Genomic DNA, 14,325 nt, shown 5'->3' on the forward strand with positions numbered 1-14,325 from the left:
TCTCAAATGTCTTTGCCACAAACTCACAACAGCAAACCGGTGTAATGTCTATGTTAACATCTACAGTCATTACTTTCACTGCATTCATGACATCTCAGATATCAACAGTAGTGAGCACATTAGCCAGGAAAAGTAGCCAATACAGTAACTGCTTAAGGCAACTTACCATGAGAAATCAATCTCAATGCCCATATTCTTCTATCATCACATGACATTATCTCAAAATAGGACTGGAATACTCATCTTCTTGTTTCTTCCACATTTTGCATGTTAATAGTCCTCGTCTGGATCCACTGAGCTAGACCACATAACAGTTCGTATTGATACCTTCATTTCATGATCCTCAGTCTCAAACTCAAGTGCATGAAGTAGACTTCATATCTAAACTGTAGCTGGTTGTAAATTCATAAACCTGTGCACATCCATTGGAAAACATCTTAAACATGGCAGGAAATAATGTTTTTTACTTCATCATGTGGTTTCAACATTCCTCAATGACCTCTGTAAATAAAGATCTTTGCAACAATGACATTTTCAAAAACTGCAGGATCCACATGTAATGTAACTTTACAAAATGCAACAATTGTCACTGACACTCTCAGAGTGACTGTAAGAAATTACCAAAACCAATGATCTCTGTTAAATATCAATGATCTCTGTTAAATATTGTTATTGTGGCTTGTTAGAGAAGATTAGTGAATGTGTCTGAGAGCAACAAGCTGAAATGCATTACTATGACCATTATTTATTTCATTGCATGACAACTGATATCTATATAAAAGCAAGCCAAGATAGTAGGCAAGGCTTTATAGTTATCTGATCACTGTTAAATGATTGTTGCTATGGTTTGTCCAAGAGGAACAGTGTATATGTAAGAACAACAAGTGTAAATACAGAATTTTGGTCATTGTTTCTTTCACTGTGGCTATCATGAAACAACTGGAGTGTACCCATTTAGAAACTTGTTATCTTTGGGGGTGGTATTGTGTGTGTAACAAAGTGACTTTCCTCTTGCATGTGATTTATTCACACCAAAAGTAGATATATCCCACCAGACGTGATATATTTTGGCAAAGTTCATAAATATAAAGGGTCGAAACTACTGCTTGTAGTATTTTGAAACACAGCAGATACACAATCCATGTTTTGACTTACTTTGTTACTTTATTATGAATTTCACAATATCCTGTTACAAATGTATTTTGATTCATGTCAAAACAATCGTGTGTGTTTAGTTTTTTCACATGAGATAAAGTCATAACACATAAAATCATAAATATATTCAGCATTAGAAATATAAAAAACAAAACTCTTGCTCAGAATGATGTTGTGATACTCAAAAATTCAACTTGCAGCTATTATGTTACCTTTGCACATCCTAAGTGCAGTTTATAACTAAATGATCAAATATGATTTCCAAGAGATATTTGAAAGTGCCAGATGATTTCACTGATACAATCATGACTCCAGCAAAAGTTCAACAGGGTCATTAGAATGTGATAGGCTACCCAGTTGCTTTATACTTCATTTGCAACAGTCATATGTGTATGACATCTTTTCAGAATGATTTACCTAGCTATCATTAAATGAAATAAATACAAAACACATTAGAAGTAAAAGTCACATATATTTCTCCAGAAAAGGTCCCTTAATTGTATGTGCAAACATGCCACGACCACACTCCCTATGCTGTGGAGGTAATCAGGTGCTATTCAATTCAGCAATGAGCTGCACTGTAATCCTTAAAGTTAGCACTCTTGTGTGAATTTTGTCCAAGTGTCTGTTTATAATTCCTTAAAAGATTTATTACGAATGGACACATCTGACCACTACCACCACATGACCTTGGTCATCTTCTTTCAGCTTTTCCCAGTTAGGGGACGCCACAGCGGATCACCTTGTCCGCTCATACAGAAATACATGTATACATACTAATGTGGGCAATTATAAATATGTCAATGTTAAGGGTATCATGTTGCATTACCTACAGTTTTCACTGAGTTCACTATATGGCTTTTACAGAGTGAGGAATGCATCACATGTAAAAAAACATATCCTCAAAGAATTATAAATACCCACAAGTAAAAATCGCATATATGTTTTTTGCCAAAAAGGTGACTTATTGGTCATTGGAAACTTGCAAATTCCCTGTGCCAAGATCAGCTTTGTGGCATAGCAGGATAAAGCTCTGACTGATTATATTATTACGAATGTACACATCTGACCACTACCACCACATGACCTTTAAAGGGTCCAGACCAGAAGTGTATCCCTCACTGGTAAGATCAGACCATAAACTAATCTCACTGGATATTCACATCCCGACCCCACCCCCTGCCCAGAAAACCACAGTGAAAAACTTCTCTAAAGCAAATTTCACACTCCTCAAAACCGAGGTGGAATCCTTCAAAGCCCCCGGGCCTGTGGAAAATACGGCCCAGACCGCAGAATCCTTTATAAACGCATTCTATGAACACCTTCAGGAATGCATGGATCATGCGATCCCAAATAAAACCAAGACCCAATCCTCCAAAGGCAGACGTCCTGTCTGGTGGACCCCAGCCATAAACAAACTATACAATAGAAGGAGGAAGCTACTAAATGATAGAGCAAAATCCCAAAAAGGGAAGGCATCACTGATCAGTATTAGCAAAAATCTACGGGCACTCATAAAATTGTCTAAGGCCAGCTTCGAGAGAAAAATTGCACAGGACACTAAGGATAATCACAAGGCTTTCTTTAGTTATGTTAGGAACCTGGGTGGTAATTCCCAGATATGCTCAGAATTAGTCCAAAATGACAAAAAATACACTGAACCCACAGACATTGCCAACATCCTAGCTGACAGGTTCAGCGCAAACTTCTCCCCCCCTCCCCACCAAAAGGGCAAATATCTATCCCAGCAGAGTGCTGCCCCCCTGACATCTCAGATGCTCAGGTAAGAGCCGCCCTCTCCAAAGCAAAAAAACACAGCATCAATGGGACCAGACGGTGTCCCAGGCTGCGTCCTACATGAACTCCAAGAAGAGCTAAACCCAAACATAAAACTACTGTTCAATCTCAGCCTTACTACAGGATATGTGCCCAAAGAGTGGCGTACAGCAACAGTGGTCCCTCTCCATAAAGATGGTGCCTCAACGGATCCTGGAAACTATCGCCCCATAAGCCTGACTAGCTTAGTCTGCAAAGCTATGGAAAGGATCATCATGGACCTCATAAATAAAGATATTGGAGACCTACAGACACTGGATCCTACCCAGTTCGGCTTTGTTAAGGGCAGATCCTGCCTTTTAAACCTGGTTGATTTCTTTGAAACAGTCACCAAGGCGATTGACGAGGGGAAGGTGGTCCACACAGCCTACCTGGACCTCGCTAAAGACTTCGATACAATACCCCACTCGGGCATTATAGATAAGCTCACCAGCTTAAATATAAACCCCTATGTCACTAGATGGATTGCAAACTGGCTCAAGGACAGAACCCACATGGTTAGAATTGCTGGAGCCATGTCAGACTCCAAACCAGTTACAAGTGGTGTCCCACAAGGCTCAGTCCTGGGACCTCTCTTGTTCGGTATATATTTCTCGGAGGTACAGGCCAACACGGAAGGACTGTGGCTGACCAAGTTCGCAGATGACTGCAAACTGGGCGCCATAATCGACTCTCCAGCTGACACAAGCATCCTCCAAAAGGGCCTCATAGAAACAGACAACTGGTGTCAGAGCCATGGCCTCAAGCTAAATGCCAAAAGTGTATAGTCATCCCCTTTGGCAAAAACAAAGTGCCCACAAATTACCACATAGGTGGTAATCCATTAAGTACAGAAGAAGTAATTAGGGACCTGGGGACCCAAGTTGATAGCAATCTCTCATTTGACAACCACGTGGCCAAAGTGGTTAGAAAAACATTTTATATAGCCCACCTAATCATGAAGGGATTCACATCTAGATCAGGGGAGGTCATCATGCCTCTTTACTCATCTCTCATCAGGCCCATAATTGAGTACAATGCCCCTTTTGGGATGTACCTTACCAGACACCTGCACAACTGGAAAGACCCCAAATGTACCTCACCAACAGGATCAAAGGGCTCAAACAGATGCCATATGCTGCCCGGTTAAAGAAACTCCAGCTCTACTCAGTGGCATACCGCCTGTTCAGAGGCGATCTGTGCCTGACGTATAAAGCCATGTCCAACCCGGAATTAATGGACATGCTGCACCTCAGAAAATCCAAATCCCATCAAGCTACGTGCTCGAGAGACTTGAACCTCAGCACTGAAATAAATAGGACATGCTGGAGGGACAGATTCATAACCCAGAGGCTCCCTTCACTCTGGAATAAAATCCCAGTCCAGGTTAGGCAGAGTCCCTCATTGACTCTCTTCAAGAGGAATCTTGATGAGTGGATGGGAGATCGTAGGTTTACCCCGGGTATCACTTCTGTGTCACTGTTAGACAGAGGCACAGTATACTAACCTCGAAAAAGGGCATAGCAAAATTAATTTAAAATGGGTGGCGAAAGCCAAACACATTCTGGCTAGGCTTATAAATGCCCTAGGGCAGATAGCCTAGTATGAACCTATGAACCTATGAACTACTACACAGAGAATCTGTGTTAGAGTACCAGCTTAGGCACTGAAAAGAGACAGACAGAGGCAGATGGGAGTGAACAGCTGATTCTGGCTCATCCATTTTGATGGTAGAGAGAGGTGGCTTCAAGTGGCCAATCTCCAGCATGCAAGTGGAGGTTTGCACACTATTGAAAATAGCCAATACTGGATGTGAGATTAGGTATCCAAAGCCAGTGACAGTAGCCTATATTAGCATGTTGTGATAACATGCATATGTATGGGGAAAACATAAAAGGTTTGAAGTGATGCAGGTGTTCATATCAGCTACAAGAGGAGTGACATTAGTGATACATTAAAAATACTTTCATTGCCAGGATGTCATTGGGGGAACATGTATATCCATAGCTCTCTAGGGGTACAAGGTACAGGAGAAGAACTGATCGATGGAAAACTGAGGGAGTCTCAGTAGTTGGCAGGCACAGATGCAAAAAACACATAGAAAAAAGATCCCTGTGCTAAGAATAACAATTTGATGCAGTCAATGTAGAAGTTAGCTACAACAGAAGTGTTACTGTTAAAATCTTTGGTATCTTTCTTCTGTAATATTCAAGGATAGCTGCTTAAAAAACTTTCAAGAACTCTAAAATAGGGACTGAGACTCTCTGACCTGGGAATACAACTGCATTTCATGATAGTATGGTATGTTGTATTATACTTTGTTTTCATTAGGAGTGGTTATCTGAATTTTGTTAATGCAGAGAATGCAACACATATTTAGAGCAGATCTGCATGGAGTCACCATTACACCATAAGTTATGATGTCTCGTGAAATGTATTTGATATTTTTCTGTCTTAAAATCTAATAAGAAGAAATACATTCTAGATATACTCTGTACTGTGGCCTTAAGAATTGATATTGCTGCATCAAGAAATTATGGATGTGCACATGCTGCACGCATGAGCACACTGCTTACATATTTCAAAGAGGTTTTGATGTGCATAACTTCCATCAACATATCTGGGATCCACAACCTGCTAATGTAATGATACAGAAACAGTGGTGCTATGTAGCTTAATCAGCAGAACCACTAAGTTAATTAATGCTAGTTAGCGCAACATAAAGAGGGGGTGTCACTGTGTGCAATGTTGCCCATTACTGTACAAGTATGTAATAGAGGAATTTCAGTTGAGATTCTGTAGACTTGCAGTTTTTCAGAGTTAAGGTGGGAGACCTATCTGGTAAAGCACTTCTGGAAGAACAACAAACACTGTGATGGATATCAGTCACACTGCGGCAAACCTTTTGATGTACATGTAACCTGAATAGTGATATGGCACTATACCATTAGTCTTTTCTTGTGTACAGGCAAAAATGTGCAATGGAAATCTTGTGAAGGATGTGATACTGGGGGGGGGGGGGGGTCCAGGGTGAAATGGTGAGGTATGGCTACATTAAGGTTATATGTACCACTAATTGCACGTGATCAACAGGCATTTAAAAAGGAGAAAACTGTGGCCATGACTGCAGTACAGTACAGAAATTGGGAGCCTGTGCTTAGTGGTAACTGTGGGAGGCCCACTGCACACATGCACTTCCTGATCAAAGGTGCTGCAAACAGTCGCTAATGACATCATGGTGCAATGACATAATGACACTGTCTATAACACTACAAGAGGAGTACATACCAATATACACCATTATAGAGGCCCTGTAAAGGTCCAGACTGAGGATACAGCCTCACCATAACATGACAGAAATCTTATAACCAAGAGTCCATCATGAGTTCCATCTGTGTCTCTCATGAACAAATCATCTGAAATTTACACTCCCTCCAACCCAAAGGATACAAGGGCTTCAGACACCACCATGACATCAGATCATCCTTGATATAACCATGACATTTCCCATTAATCATCAGATGCACAGACCATGAATCAGGCAAAATCGGTTCCTGCCAACAGCATTGTGAAAATGGTTAGTGTGCTCCAAGAATTTCAGAATGAAATGCAGAAGGGCATAGAGACATGAACTATAAAGACAGGGTGCAGAAAATGTTACAGATGCTGATGCTGCCAAATGGTGCCACTATTGGTGTCTCCATGAGACAGTTGTAACTGACATATCTTGCTGCACCAGTGGCATAGAGGGCTAAAGCCCTGACTATGACCCAGGCAATCCTGGTATAATTAGTGGCACAGGTGCTTGATGGCAAGACAGTGCATGGGGGTTAGAGCCATCCTAAGATATGGTAATGGAGTCCTGACTGGTCTTTCATCACCACTCCTGAACACATTCCCTATGGAGATGGAGTAAATCGGCTGGGAATAGTGAAGGGTGTGGGATTGGCTATACAAGCAAGTTATGGTAGTTCACAATGGCCAGATAGAGGGACCACATTGTATGTTGTTAGATGGAACTCACTAACAATTATAGTGATGCCAGCACCTACATCACCACCCAAATGGAAGGATTAAGGCTATTCATGCAAAGCAAAAATAAATAAAGCTCAAATAGTCTCAAATAGTTGGGATACTATCAAGATTACATTCTTCCGGAAGGTTCAGCATGATGGCCCTTTTGGATGTCTCCCACCTTCAGGTATCTGGGGGAAGATTCCTCACTCATAGGGACTGAATGAGTTCTGATTGTTAGATATTGGGAAACTTATGCTAACAATGAACTGCCCTTTGATCACCACATATCCACTATTGTAAGGACGTTACAAAGCTTACACATAACATATGGCATCCACCTCCAAGAATATAATTGTTCCACTGTACTCAGCACTCATTAATCTGATCATTTAGCACAATGTCCATTTTTGTATGTACCTGTCCAAAAACTAGTAAGAACTGGAATAATCATAATGCTTTCTTACTAAAAAAGGACTAAATCATATAAACTATACAGACCATCTAAAAGCCTTGTCTCTCCACTTGGTATCATACAAGTTATTGACAGGCAACCTCTGCCTCTCATATAAAGCCTCAACAGAACGTATTCTGTTAAACCTATTATATATTCACAAATCCAGTAGTGTCACAAAAATCCATTCAATGGACCATAGTCTTTTTTTTTGCAAAATTAATACAACTTACCTAAAGGATAGGTATGTATCACAGAAAATACTACTCCTATGGAACCATCTTCCACTTAGCTTGCTACCTGCCTGCCCCCCCCCCCCCGTCATTCTACAGTCAGTGTGCAGTGTTGCCCCACTGACTCAACACCTGGGATACCTTATCAGGCTCATGTGCACTTTCACATATTATAACCCCTTCACTTTCACATGTAAGTACACAGCATGCCACCAGCATTCACGGGTGAGGAACAACACATGGTGCACTATCTCATGGCAAATATTCTCAGTCCCATGGTATTATACTTTCCCTGCCATGATTCACATCACACCTCAACACAGTGAACAGCCGCAACAGTCATGCGATAGTAACTTGGTCCACTACTAGGTGGTGTGATCCCTGACTCATCAGGACCTCCCAAATTACATGGCTACCATGTTCATGTCCCATTCCCCTTCCTCCTCTCATAGTGTTGCAGTAACCTGTCATAATGTCCCTCCTAACTTGTGCAAGTGATGATGACTGTGACTTGCCCACCCCAAGCATATGTGGCATGGTGATATCTGATGCCCAGTGTGGCTAGTCCATGTAGTGTCCTGCATAGCCTAGGTTTGAAAACATGCTTCATTTTGTTTTGTGTTGTGACTCATTTTTTCCAAGGTAAGGAGGAAAAACTTAAAGACTTTTATAAATACATGTGCTGGTATTTTTTCATGAAATTTACATGAGACCATATCAAACCATTTTAGAAATATAGCCATTTATCTACAGACGACAAAACTAGCCTAAAGAATCAGAAGTCTGGGAGCAGTCATCTGAAGATGGTTAGTAGTAAAATGATTAAAAAATTCAAATAATATCTAATGTTTTATCCATCACTGATAAATGCAGTTCAATACTGTCAAAGTTAAAGGAACTGATGCCAGTATTAATGATTGTTTGTGCCACATAGCATACGTGTAAATTAAGTCGTGTGACACTGATAACATTACCTGAAAAGTTCGACTCACATTTATCATAACTTCTCCATCAGAGAACAGTGGCATGTAGAAATACAGAACTACACAGACAGACACTCACTCACATACATACATACACATACACATACACACACACCCACGCACACATTCACAGATATGCACTGACCCATTAAAAGTTCATTTTATTGAAACTCATTTGATTGAGCCCACTTCTTGAAAATTCATTTAATTTAAATCTTACTTCACAACAAAAATACCATAAAAATGTTTTTGCAGTGGAGCATACCTGCACCCTCCCCATGTAGGGTCCCATATATTTATATATTAACTCCATTGTCACACAGCCTTGGAGAAAAGAAAAAACATCCCATAAAGTGAATCAGTGCTGGAGCATAAACACAATAATCTACAAATCTGGGGGTACAACATGATGCTGACCATTGCAGTCCACACATACTCTGCTAGACTCACTTCCATAATAATTCATATGATAAGAATTGACACCAGCAGATACTTTGTATAGACCTCTACACTTTACAGTGAAATGAGTTTTCAGTCAAATGAATTTTCAGTGAAATTAAGTAGTCCATGTGCCTTCGGTGTGATTTCTGAAATCATGTCCACAGTTGGTGTGCTGAAGTTTTCCTTTGGCATGCTTCTCTGTCTGGAAATAGCTTCTGTAAACTTTACAGAATCCAACCAAAGTCTGAACCAACTGTATTTGAAGTACTGAATACTGTCAGATAAAATATAAAAGAACTGGAAGTGGGATCTTTAGAAAAAGGTAGGAGCACATTACACAGAAATAAATGGAAGTTGTGTGAACAATACATGGAGAATAAGATTCTGTAGGAGGAGTGAGGTTTAATGGGAAGCAGAAATTGAGCAGTTTATGTAATGTTGGGCTTCATGTGAGTCCGCTCTTGTTTGGCAATTACTTCTTAGAAATCAAGGCTAATGTTCAAAGCCTCTGTCTCACCAAGTTGGCAGATGACTATAAACTGGGAGCTAGTATAGATTGCCCCCAAGATATCAGTGTCTTGCAAGTGTGTTTAACACAGACAAATGACTTGTGCCAAAGCTGTAGCCCAAAGGTCAGTGCCAGAAATACTTTATAATGCCTTTTGGGAAACTGTCAATACAAGTTAATTACTCCATCAATAAACAGCCCCTAAGAAGCGAATCAGTAGTAAGGGATCTGGGAACATATGTACACAGCAATCTGTCCTTTGACCAACAGATAACTAAGATAAAAAGAAAATTATTCTCTGTCACCCAACTTATAAGTAAGGACCTGGCATTCAGGTCCAAGGAAGTTATAGTACCACTGCACTTGGCTCTTATCAGACCTGTCATTGAATGTAATGCCCCCTTTGGCGTATATCTAACCAGACACTTACAACAGTTACAACACCCAGAAAGGTTTCTCACCAGGAGAATTCAGGACATGAATGTCCTGTCCTACACTGATCACCTAAAGGCTCTGTCTCTTTATTTAGTCACTTACAAGCTGCTGAGAGGAGATCTTTGCCTGGCTTACAGGGCTTCCTCAGACCTAACCCTGGTGCATCTGTAGCACATGCCCAAAACAAACAGCATCAGAAACACTAGATCCAGGGATCTGAACTTTACTTGTGACATACACAGAATATTTAGGAGATAGATAGAGGGATGCATATTAAAGGATTCCCGCATTATGGAATAGGCTCCCCATTCATGGAAAACAGAGTTCATTCCTGACATTATTCAAACTGAACCTTGACAAGTGGATGAGAAACCATAAATTTACCACTGGTCTGGCCACCATGTCCCTTATGGCAGAAACTGTGACTAACAAAATTATTATCCTAACTAACACCCCCCCCCCGCAGTACTACTAGTAACATCTCTGCCCCTCCATATGGATGCTTATGATACTTGGGACCCAAATTGTTTGGGATGCGCAGCTAGCCTTGTAAGGGTCCTGGTGGCTGTTTGCCTAGTAACAACCTATGAACCTATGATGACACATATAAAAGAACAAATGTTATGTATAATGCATGTAACAGAGAACATGTTAATATAATTTGTTTTCTTTTATATAAATGTATGTTTGCCTATGTCATAAGTGAAAATTCAATAAAGGTATTAAAAAAAGAATATAGGAGAAAGTTAAAAAACAATGGTGGACAAAGGATCAAAGTCAAAGATGGCGTTTTCGTTTATATGCTAAAAAAATTGCCAGTAGAAGAGACTTTACATTAGCATGCTTTTATAGGTTATTTAGTTATTTAGTTTAAAACTTAGATGTCTATCATCAATATTTAATGATTGCAATCTTTATTGATTTGCCAGAAAAAACACAAACTTTACCAGGAACATAAGGTGCAGAAGACATACAAATTGATAAACTGTGTGTAGTTTCTAAAATTTATTCTCAGACACAACAGATTATCAATATACTTGCAAAATTTTATGCAAAAGAGGTTGGCTACACAAAGGGGGTGATAATTTTTGTCCTAGTGACATACAGGTATCCTCAGATAATGAAATCAAATTAGATTATTTTGAAAAAGAGCTATGTAAACTGGATCCAAACAAAACACAGGGCAGAGACAGAATTAGTAATAATGACCTGAAAACAATTTTGCAAGAATCCACAGTACCATTATATTTATTATTTAATAGGTTATATAAATATGCAGAGATTCCTCAAGATTGGAACCCAGCTACTGGGGATGCACAAGCCAGTGCATTTCTTTGTGTCGGTCCCAAGCCTGAATAGATGGGGAGGGTTGCGTCAGGAAGGGCATCCAGCACAAAATTTTGCCATATCATACATGCGGACAACAGTACAGATATACATACCAGATCGGTCGAGGCCCGGGTTAACAATGACTGCCATCAGTACTGTTGGCCAACAGGGTGCTGGCAGAAATTGGGCTATTGTTGGCCAAAGGAGGAGAAGAGGGAGAAGGCATGCCCAAAGGCAAGTAAAGGCTAGGACTGTGATAGTGAGGGTCAAAACTTTGAATGTTGGCAGTATGACTGGTATAGGGAGAGAGCTAGCTGATATGATGGACCGAAGGAAGGTTGGTATATTATGTGTGCAAGAGACCAGATGGAAGGGGAGCAAGGCTAGGTGTATTGGAGGTGGGTTCAAATTGTTTTATCATGGTGTGGATATGAGGAGAAATGGTGTAGGGGTTATCCTGAAGGAACAGTATGCTAAGAGTGTTTTGGAGGTGAAAAGAGTGTTGGATATAGTGATATTTATGAAGCTGGAAATTGATGGTGTAATGATGAATGTTGTTAGTTCATATGTTCCATAAGTTGGGTGTGCGATGGATGAGAAAGAAAAATTTGGAGTGAGTTGGATGAAGTGGTGATGACTGTACCCAAGAGTGAGAGACTGGTGATTGGAGCAGATTTCAATGGGCATGTTGGTGAAGGGAACAGAGGGGATGAGGAAGTGATGGGTAGGTATGGTTTTAAGCAAAGGAATGCAGAAGGTCAGATGGTAATAGATTTTGTGAAAAGGATGGACATGGCTGTGATGAATACATATTTTAACAAGAGGGAGAAGCATAGGGTGACATGCAGGAGTGGAGGAAGATGCACACAAGTAGATTATATCTTATGAAAAAGGGCCAGTCTGAAGGAGATTGGAGATTGTAAAGTGGTGGCAGGGGACAGTGTAGTTAGGCAGCATAGGATGGTGGTTTGTAGGATGACATTGGTGATCAAGAAGAGGAGGATGAGTGTGAGGGCAGCACCAAGGATCAGATGGTGGAAATTGAAAAAGGGTAATTGTAAGGTGGAATTCAGGGAAGAGTTAAGACAGGCACTGGGTGGCAGTGAAGAGTTACCGAATAGCAGGGTAACTACAGCAGAACTAGTAAGAAAGATGGCTAGAAAGGTGCTTGGTGTGACATCTGGAAAGAGGAAGGAGGACAAGGAGACCTGTTGGTGTAATGAAGAAGTACAGGAGAGTATACAGAGAAAGAGGTTGGTGAAGTAGAAGTGGGATTGTCAGAGAGATGAAGAAAGAAGACAAGAGTATAAGGAGATGAGGTTCATGGCAAAGATAGAGGTGGCAAAGGCTAAGGATAAGCCGTATGAAGAGTTGTATGAAAGGTTGGACACTAAGGAGGGAGAAAAGGACCTGTACCGATTGGCTAGACAGAGGGACTGAGCTAGTAAATATGTGCAGTAGGTAAGGGTGATAAAGGATAATGAGGGAAACTTAATCACAAGCGAGGAGAGTGTGTTGAGCAGATGGAAAGAGTACTTTGAGGGGTTGATGAATGAAGAGAATGAGAGGGAGAGAAGGTTGGATGATGTGCAGATAGTGAATCATGAATTGCAGTGGATTAGCAAGGAGGACGTAAGGATAGCTATGAAGAGGATGAAGAATGGAAAGGCTGTTGGTCCAGATGACATACCTGTGGAAGCATGGAGGTGTTTAGGTAAAATGGCAGTGGAGTTTTTAATTAGATTGTTTAATGAAATCTTGGAAAGTGAGAGGATGCCTGAGGGATGGAGAAAAGGTGTTTTGGTACCGATTTTTAAGAATAAGGGTGATGTACAGAGCTGTAGTAACTACAGAGGGATTAAATTGATCAGTCACAGCATGAAGTTATGGGAAAGAGTAGTAGAAGCTAGGTTAAGAAGGGAGGTGATGATTAGTGATTAGCAGTATGGTTTCATGCCAGGAAGGAGCACTACAGATGTGATGTTTGCTCTGAGAGTGTTGATGGAGAAGTACAGAGAAGGTCAGAAGGAGTTGCATTGTGTCTTTGTGGACTTAGAGATAGCATATGACAGGGTGCCTAGAGAGGAGTTGTGGTATTGTATGAGGAAGTCGGGAGTGTCAGAGAAGTATGTAAAAGTGGTACAGGATATGTACGAGGGTAGTGTGACAGCGGTGAGGTCTGCGGTGGGAGTGACGGATGCAATTAAGGTGGAGGTGAGATTACATCAAGGATCAGCTCTGAGCCCTTTCTTATTTACAATGGTGATGGACAGGTTGACAGACAAGATCAGACAGGAGTACCCGTGGACTATGATGTTTGCAGATGACATTGTGATCTGTAGTGAGAGTAGGGAACAGGTGGATGAGACCCTGTAGAAGTGGAGAGATGCTCTAGAGAGAAGAGGAATGAAGGTCAGCAGGACTAAAATAGAATATATGTGTGTGAATGAGAGGGAGGATAGAAGAATGGTGAAGATGCAGTGAGTAGAGGTGGCGAAGGTGGATGAGTTTAAATACTTGGGATCAACAGTTCAGAGTAATGGTGAGTGTGGAAGAGAGGTGAAGAAGAGAGTACAGGCAGGGTGGAGTGGGTGGAGAAGAGTGTCAGGAGTGATTTGTGACAGATGAGTACCAGCAAGAGTGAAAGGGAAGGTCTACAAGAGGGTAGTGAGGCCAGCTATGTTATATGGGTTGGAGACAGTGGCATTGACAAAAAGGCAGGAGTCAGAGCTGGACGTGGCAGAGTTAAAGATGTTAAGATTTGCACTGGGTGTGACGAGGGTGGACAGGATTAGGAATAAATATATTAGAGGGTCTGCCCAGGTTGGAAGGTTTGGAGATAAAGCCAGAGAGACAAGATTACATTGGTTTGGACATGTGCTGAGGAGGGATGCATAGTATATTCGGAAAAAGATGCTAAGGATGAAGCTGCCAAGTAACAGGAAAAGAGGAAGGCCT

This window comes from Protopterus annectens, chromosome 2.part0 (assembly GCF_019279795.1).
Source record: "Protopterus annectens isolate FY-2018-M chromosome 2.part0, PAN1.0, whole genome shotgun sequence".
Lineage (NCBI taxonomy): Eukaryota > Metazoa > Chordata > Ceratodontiformes > Protopteridae > Protopterus > Protopterus annectens.